Here is a 9453-nt window from a genome sequence, read left to right on the forward strand (position 1 = left end):
TATTATTTTTTTTAAGGCTTCTTACTGAGTTTTTCTGGGGAAGTTCCCAGTTCCTTCTGGTTTCCCTGTCTAGCTAAAATTTGAGTCATCAGAGGTACTGCTGAATACCCTAAAGTTTCAAAGAAGTAGATGACCCCAGGGAACAATCAATCTTAGCCTAGGACCCTTTGGCAGGACGGAAGATGAGTAAGCATGGGATTCAGTCAATATGTAAAGAAACTAATGCAGCTAATGGAGGGGAAAGAACCCCTTAGATTTTAGGCAAGTTTGATTTTGGAAGCTGGTCAGTTGCTCAATTCTACCAAGTCAGTTTTTCAATGTGACCTGGGCATTTCCCGCTAAGCTGTGAATAGCTTGCTTTTTAGTCATCTTTATATTAAAATATTAGTACTGAAAACAGATATTGGGGAACAATCTTTAATGACTGCTTATGGGTTACTGACATATATACTCTAATACCGACTGAATTATTTTATTTGTAGGAAGGGGACATCAGTAAACATAGAATATACTAAATGAATGAATAATAATATTTTCTAGTTTTCAAAATCCTTTTAAAGTATCTGTTAGAAGAATTACTTTTTCTTTTGCACGTTCATTGCTCACCCTCTCTCTCCTCCTTTATCACCTCTTTTGCCTACTTCTCTCCTTCTTTCTTTCTCTTTTTATTTCTTTCCTCTTACATTGAACCTCTTTGAATCCTGTATACTTTTTAAAGTTAAAATAGACTAGTAGAGTTAACTGTTACTAATTAGTTATTAGATTATTAATAGTTATTGATAGTTATCATTAATAGTTACTGGATTATGGTTCATTAAGTCAACAACAAAGAAAATTGGTAAATTCAAATATTCAAACCTTGGATAACATCTGAAAATGGCTACTACAGAGTAATTTTACCATGCAGTACTGGTATTTACATGTTATTTCTTCTCTGTTAAAAATGGTTACTCATTATCTACAGTGATTCTAAATTTCGAGTTAAAATTACTGTGCATTTGTCTACCTCGGGTCCTTTGAGACCTTTTGCTAGTTCTTATTTATCCACTTCAGTGGTTAGGGACTTGCCTCTTTACCTAGTTACTATATTATTACATAGTTCCTGTTCTTTTAAAAAGCACAACAAACAACAAGCCACATGATACCCATTTAAAATCAAAAGGGATCTATTGTGTCCTAGTGGGTGGAGAGTTGCACTGCTGCCCTTGAGATGACTGGTTTGAATCCCCCACTGGCCCCAAGATAGAAAGATGAGTGATCTCCCATCTTTCTCAATTTAAATCCTGAAGTACAGCCTCAGAAACCCACTGGCAGGTCAACTCTGAGTTGATTCTGACTTTATGGCCATGAGTGAGTGATTTGTTTAACATCAAAAAGTCAATACCATTGAAAACAATGATAGAAATGAGTGGTATTTACCAACCCATAGAAATTCTATAAACTTTAAATTATGGCTATCGTTAGAGTAGCATCTTGAACAAAAGCTTAAAATTGTCATGGCAAACACAGAAAGTGTATTCTTGGGTAAGACTTCTTTGAACCCTGAATGGATAAGAATTCTCTCAAAAGATTCCCAAGGCTTTTATGCTTCTGTGTATTGCAGTTCACCCCCCCCCCCAACTAATCTTGGATCTTTAGTTAGAAAATGAGAGGACATAAAATAGTGGAAAAGGAGCAAAAGTTTTATTTTAACATTGATTCAGAAACATTGAGGTTTTCACTTTGGTGTAGAAATGTACCCTTGAGTCAATCAGAATATCAGCCTCAGTTAGCAGTGGTGAACTTCTCCAAGGTCTTTTTAATTACCATGCATTTTCAGATGGCTCCTAAAATCAATTAGGAAGTTCCTAGACATCAGGCATTAAAGGCCAGGGCCAGTGAGTTTATGTGAATATACAACCTGATTCTTGGATGATGTGCTGATGGTGTATATTTTTTTAATGGTTATACTTTTCCTTGACTAGTATAAAAGATTTACTGTTACAGTTTGTGTGTGGCCAGGCAGTGGCATATGGAAAAGCTGTTTCCTGCTATTTAATTTAATTAGCCCAATCACGTGCCAGCCTTCGGGCATGTCACTCTGGACCTCTGAGGCTCTTTGTCTGTCAAAGAGATGGACAATATTGTGGCTTTGTTTGGTTGCGTGGCGTGGTGCAGATAAAACCACTGAAATACTGACTGTTTGTTTAACCAAAACTGTGCATTTTTACCATTTGGCTTTGATTTTGTTTAAATAAAGATGACATTTTGGCCTTGGGAAGGTGGAAAGGGAATACTGAGGGCATGAAGAAGAGTTCTTGCTAGCTGTGGTCTAATGTCAGCTTTACAATAGGATCCTTTTCTGATCAGAAATTAGTTTTATTCTGAGAAAGTCAAGCCTTGATTTGCTGATAAGCTGACAGTTTACTACAAGCTTCCATTTTTTTTTCTAATTAATGTCCATATTCCAATGTAATTTTATTCATCTTGTCTAATCTCTGAATATTTCAGTGAATTAATTATTGAGACATAAAATAATTCATCTGACACCGTGGATGAGAATATCCTACATTGTTTGTTTGTTGTTGTTTTCTTTCACAGAGAGAGAAACTCTTGAAGGAAACTTCAATAACTGTTCCCTATATTTCAGCTGTCCTTTTATAGTAGAAGATACTTTAAAATTGTTTATAATAGCTATGTTAAAAGTGAAGATGTCTCACTAATCATGCTTACTACTTTGTTATATTCCTAATCATTTTCAAGCAAGATGAAATCAGATGCATTTGAAAAGAAACAGAAGGTCTCAAAAGTATGTTTTGCAATTTAGAAGCAGGCTTTTAGTGACACCTTTTGCTTGAAATTGTGGTAATGTGAATGAATAGTAAATCCTAAGTTAGAGTCACTTATCCAAAATTATAAGCTTACTATAATAAAGACATTTTTAAATGGCAACTCAACTCACTATCTGAGTAGCAACCAATTCACAGCTGACCTTCCAGTGGTTTTCAGGGACTGAAAATCCCAGAAGGACTTCGCTTATCTATCTCCCTCAGAACTGCTGGTGAATTTGAACCCAAAAAGAGGTACTACCCTTGGGTTTAGCAGCCCACAACTCCCTATGGACTTTGCCCCCAGACTGCTTTAAATTGCACGTCTCAGATATTTTGCTTTTCTGGTCTGACAGACTTTATTGTGTTGTGCTGTCAAGTTGGAATCTTCTCCTAACTGACCCTCCAACAGGTCTTCAGAAGTTGTACATCACACAGGAGGAGATTGACCATCTTTCTCCCTCAGAGCAACTGGTCAATTTGTACTGTGCACTTTTGTGTTGTCAGTCCAGCTCCTGACCACTAGGCAACCACTGGACTGATATATGCAGCATCATGATAGATGGAGAAAAGATTGAAATTGTCACCAACTTCATCTCACTTGGATCCACAAATCAATACACCTGGTATGAGAAGTCAGGAGATCATGAGAGATATTACATTGGAAAAGTCTACAGTCAGAGACCTCTCCAAATTATTGAGGGGCAATGATGTCAGTTTGAGGACCAGGGTGTGCCTGATTCAGGCCATGGGTTTGTTGTTTTTTTGGGTTTTTTTTTTTTTCAGTCACTTGCTATGCATCTGAGAACTAGACAGTGAATAAGGATGACAGAAGAAGAACTGATTGATGCCTTTGATCTGTCTTGTTGGAGAAGAGTACAGAAGATCCCATAACTTCCAGAAAAACAAACAGATACGCCTTGAAGAAGGTGCAGCCAAATTGCTACTTGTAACCAAAGATGATGAAGCTTCATCTTACATACTTTGGGGCATTTTGCTAGGAGAAGTTATTCCTTGGAGAGGGATATCATGCTTGGAAGGGTAGGGGAACAGTTAAGGAGAGGAAGGCTTTCAACCAGGTGGACTGACACAGTGACTGCAACAATGGGCTTGCATGTGTCAGGGATTGAGAGGATGGCACAGGATAGGAAAGAGTTCAGATCAATTGTGCATAGGGTCACTATGTGTCATACTCAACTCGACTGTACCTAACAACCACAACAGTCTTACAGAGGGAACTCTGGTGGCCTAGTGATAAGGAGTTCCACTGACAACCCAAAGACACAAGAATGTGGTCCACTGGTTGCTCTGTGCGAGAAAGATGGTAAATCTCCTCCCATGTAATTTACAGCCTCTGAAAACACATTGGAGAATCAATCAGCTATGAGTCCATTACAATTCCCTAACATATGATAACAACAATCACAGAATAAGACACACTGTAGAGCTCTAAGAAGATTTGCATGCGGACTTAATTGTGCATTGAGAAATTTCAATGAAGTCACCCGGTACAATACCTACTATAGAGAGTATTTCCTAGGTGTGTCAGCATGCAATCTCTACCCCTGACTTATTTATTTTTATTATTATTATTATTTGAGACAACTCATATGATCTATACCTAGGTAAAGGAAAATGATTTTTAAATAAAACATCCATGTTCGAAAACCACTTCCTTTCAACAGGTAGTAAATTTTGAAGAAAACTTTTGGCAGATTTTATTTTGATAAAATTTTCTAGTAGGGTGTTGTGGGGTTTTTTATGACCTTATTTTTAAATTGTGGTTAGGTGCTGTCAAAGTGAGTATGACTCATAGTGATCCTATGAATAGCCGACTTGAACCCTGACCTATGCTGTGGCATCTTTATCGTCTCTGACACACACCTGATCCCATCACTGCAGTCACTGTGTCAGTCCATCTCACTGGGTCTTCCTCTCTTTCACTGACTTTTCCAAACATGCTGTCCTTATCCAAAGAATAACCTTTCCTGGCAATATACCCCCAAATACTCTGGCTGCACTTTTTCCAAGGCATATCTGTTTGTTCTTTTGGCAGTCAATGAGATAGTCAGTATGATTCTCCAACACCACAACTCAAAGGCATCATTTCTTCTTCTGGCCTCCTTAGTCATTCTCTAGCTCCCAGATGTATAGCAAGTGATTGAAAAGACAATGCCACAAATCAGGTGCACCTTAGTCTTCAAACTGACATCATGCTTGTTAGGATTTTTGGACAGTAGACTTGCCCGATATATTTCCTGCTGTCCTGACTATTGATTGTTGATCTAAGAAAGACAAAATTATTGACAATTTTAAATTTTAATCCTTTCATTGTCTGTCATGATGGTGGTCTAGTTCCCCAGTGCTAAGGACATTTGTTTTCTTGATGTTAAAAAGTAATCCATATTGAAGGCTGTTGATCTTTCATAGACAGTGTTTCAAGTCTTCCTCACTAAACAAGCAAGATTGTATCATCTGCGTAATGCAGGTTGTTGATGAGTCTTCCTCTGAGCCAAATGCTAAATTCCTCTTCCTGGAGTCCAGCTTCATGAATGATTTGCTTAGCATAAAAATTAAATAGCTGTAGAGAAAGAATACAGCTTTCCTCATTTTAAACCCTGCAATGTTCTTTACTCTGTGCAGACAACATCTTCTTGGTCTAGATACGGATTTTGTATGAGCATAATTAAGTGTACTGAGATTTCTATTCTTCTCAGGGTTAGCCAGTTTGTTATGATTAAATTAAACACATTAAATTATTTTTAAAATGAAAATTAAAGTGTAAATATCTAAATCTTATTAGCATACCTAATTTTTAAATATAATTTATAGATTGGGTGTGTGCATATTTAATAACCACTTACCGAATACGGTGAGTGTGCCAAGAATGTGTCCTATCTACATATCTTTTCAATCTACATGTGGAACAGATTATGCAGGAGGCTTAGCTTTATGAGGAGAAAGGTGACAATAGAATTGGAGGTAGACTCATCAACAATCTGCATTATGCAGATGACACAAACCTGCTTTCTGAAACTGAGGAGGACTTGAAGTACTTGCTACAGAAGGTCAAGGACTGCAACCTTCAATATTTATTGAAGCCCAACATCAATAAAATGAAGATCTTCAAAGCAGCAAGTAAAAAAATGTTAGAGAGGATGTGGCAAGAAAGGAGCTCTTATACATTGTTGGTGGGATTATAAAATAGTACAATTATTCTGGAAGGCAGTTTGGCACTTCCTCAAAAAGCTGAACATAGAAATTCCATATGACCCTGGTATTCCACTACTTGGAATGTACCCTGAGAAGATGAGAACTGAGGCACAAACGGAGATTTGTACACCAATGTTCATAGCAGCATTATTCACCATTGCAAGAACATGGAAATAACCCAAATGGCCAACCACAAACAAATGAATTGAGAAATTATGGTACATTCACATAATGGAATACTATGCGGCACATAGGAGCAATGATTTTGTAAATTATTACCTAACTTGGGAGGGACAGGAAAGCATTATGTTGAATGAACTAACTCAGTTCCACAAGGATAAGTATTGTATAAAAAAGCATTATTGTAGGGTGAGTATAAGGATCCGGGAGGGGTGGGAGAGGTTGGAAGCAAAGGGATGAGGATGTGCAGGGGGAAGGGGGATTAATCATGGGGTTGTACAATTTCTTGTGTGGAGGGATGAAAGAAATTAAAAGAATTTGTTCTTGAAAACAATGTATTCAAATTTTGAAAAGAAACTAGTAAAAAAATTTTTAAAAAGACTATGTAAGTCTAGCCGAGACAAGTAAATTGGATAAGAACAAGAAAAAGAAAACAAAGATTCTCACCATTGGACTTATTGGCAACATCATGATAGATGCTGAAGAGACTGAGATTCTTAACAGCTTCAGTTTGCTTGGCTCTACAATCAACACCAGCAGCCAGGAAATTAAAAGACGAATTGCATTGTGAAAGTCTGCTATCAGAGACCTCTCCAAAGTACTGAAGAGCAACAATGTCAGTCTGGAATTAAAGGTGCCCCTGATACAGGCCATGGTCTTTGCAATTACTTGTTAGACATCGGAAAGTTGGACAATGACTAGGGATGATAGAAGAATTGATACCTTTGAACCTTGGTGCTGGAGAAGAGGATTGAATATATCATGGACTGCCAGGAGCACAACAAGTTCATTCTGGAAAGGGTGAAGCCAGGCTGCTGCTGGAAGCCAAGGATTCTGAAGCTTCATCTGACATACTTTGGATATGTGACAAGGCGGGATCAGTCTTTAGAGAGGAATATCATGCTTGGGAGGGTGGAGGGGCAATGCTAGAGAGATATCTCAGTGAGATAGATTGATTCAGTGACTGAGGTAATGGAGGTAGGTGCATCAGAGACAATAAGATTGGAATAGGATAGAGCAGGGTTTAGGGCTGTTGTACATAGGTTCTCTGTGAGTTGCAGGTGACTCATGGGCACGTAGCAACAAAAACAACAATATGGTTGTCACCACTTATGGGAAATCTAAGATTTGTTCTACATATGAATGGATCTTCAGTTTCTTTTAAGGCAAGTCAGAATTCAACAACAAATTGCGTATTATACTTTTTATCTCCTGGTGATAAAAATAGTTTTGTATCATTAACTTATATCCTCAATTATTGTATTCATGACTCATTGTTATATTCTCTACTTCTTCATATTATTATTAATTTTTATCAGTTTTATCTTATTTATATATGAGTAGGATTTTCTGAAATCAAGTATTTTTGCCACACATACAAATACCTAAACACATGGATATGTGTCAATTTTTAAGTAGTATGCATTTAAGAAATTTAATTTTAATGATATCATTATAATAAGATGAATGTATTTTTAATACAAAGAGTCACAATTTACAAAAGCTTTCCATTCCAATGAATTTGACATAAGTCAATTCTCACAGAAGTTCAGTACCTCATTTTTATCACCTTTGAAGTAGCTTTAAAAATTCAATCTTTATTTGTCTTTGTGGGTTACAACATTATATATAAACTTATATATTTTAGTATATTTATGCATACATATTACTAATAGAAAGATCACAAAACCCATAAATCTATAAAAGACACATCTACAAATAGAGTTCTTGGTAATTTAAATGTGGTAAGTCAGGAACTTCCTATATAGAAAAACACATTTTCTCTGTAGAAAAAAATAACTCCCACAAAGAAAAGCAAAAATAGATTCTCTTGCCTAATGCTCTATTTTGCAGGGATGATATTTCTTGAACATGTTGTTACTAAAATTTGAAATTAGTTTTACAATGAGAATGATAGTCAATTCATAAAGGGTTTTTTTTTTGCTTAAGAATATTTAAAAACAGAAAAGTAGCTAGTTAACTTAAAGGAAACCTAGATATTGAAATGGTGTAATCTTGCTTTTGCTACAAAACATAAATATTGTAGAAGCTGTTATAAAAAAGCATTAAGCTAGCAATCATGGTGTTTATGAAATTTCAAATAAAAAGCCAAAACCAGTTCCATAGCATTAATTCTAATTTTGGCAACGCTATGAGTGCCACAGTATAACTGTACTCCATATGGTTTTCAATGTCTGCTTTTTTTGGAGGTAAATCCTCAGGCTTTTCATATAATATCCTCCTAGATGGACTCCACCAGTCAACCTTTTTACGTACAGCTGAATACTTAGCTGCTTTTGCCACATGGGAACAAATGGGTATTTCAAACTACTCTGTCAAGTTGGTCTCTATTCCATCAGGTTTCTGTCACTATAAGTAAGTAGCAACTGAATTTGAACTGCTGGAGTCATGAGACTTTTGGGTTAGCAGGAAAATGCTTTGTGGACTATACACCCATTGCCTTCTGGTAGATACTTAGGTAAAAAAATATATAGCAAGCAAGGAAACACTGCATGATTCAAAATTGGGAAGGGCATGCACCAGGGATGTGTCCTGTCTCCATACCTTTTCAACCTGTATGCAGAACAGGTCATCCGGGAGGCTGGTCTCTATGACAAAAAATGTGACATCAGAATTGGTAGAAGATCTATCAACAATCTCCGTTATGCAGATGACACAATCCTGCTTGCTGAAACTGAGGAGGACCTGAAGCGCTTGCTGCAGAGGGTCAAGGACTGCAGCCTTCATTATGGATTGAGGCTCAATGTCAAGAAGACAAAGATTCTCACTACTGAACCAACTGGCAGCACCAGGATGGATGGTGAAGAGATTGAGATTGTTCACAGCTTTAGTCTCCTTGGCTCCACCGTCAACACTCTTGGCACCAGCAGCCAGGAAATTAAAAGACGTATTGCGATGGGGAAGTCTGCTGTTAGGGACCTCTCTGAAGTACTCAAGAGCAACGGTGTGTCTCTGGAGACTAAGGTGTGTCTGGTACAGGCCATGGTCTTTGCAATCACTTGTTATGCATCAGAGAGCTGGACAGGGAGGACAGAAGTAAAATTGATGCTTTTGAGCTTTGGTGTTGGAGAAGAGTGCTGAGGGTGCCATGGACTGCTAAGAAAACAGATTCATCCTGGAGAGGGTTAAACCAGGCTGCTCCTTGGAGGCAAGGATTCTGAGGCTTCATCTGACATACTTTGGGCATGTTGTAAGGAGAGACCAGTCCTTGGAGAAGGACATCATTCTTGGG

This window comes from Elephantulus edwardii, unplaced genomic scaffold, assembly GCF_000299155.1.
Source record: "Elephantulus edwardii isolate Elephantulus edwardi_28Jun2011 unplaced genomic scaffold, EleEdw1.0 scaffold00007, whole genome shotgun sequence".
In the NCBI taxonomy this organism is placed as follows: Eukaryota; Metazoa; Chordata; class Mammalia; order Macroscelidea; family Macroscelididae; genus Elephantulus; species Elephantulus edwardii.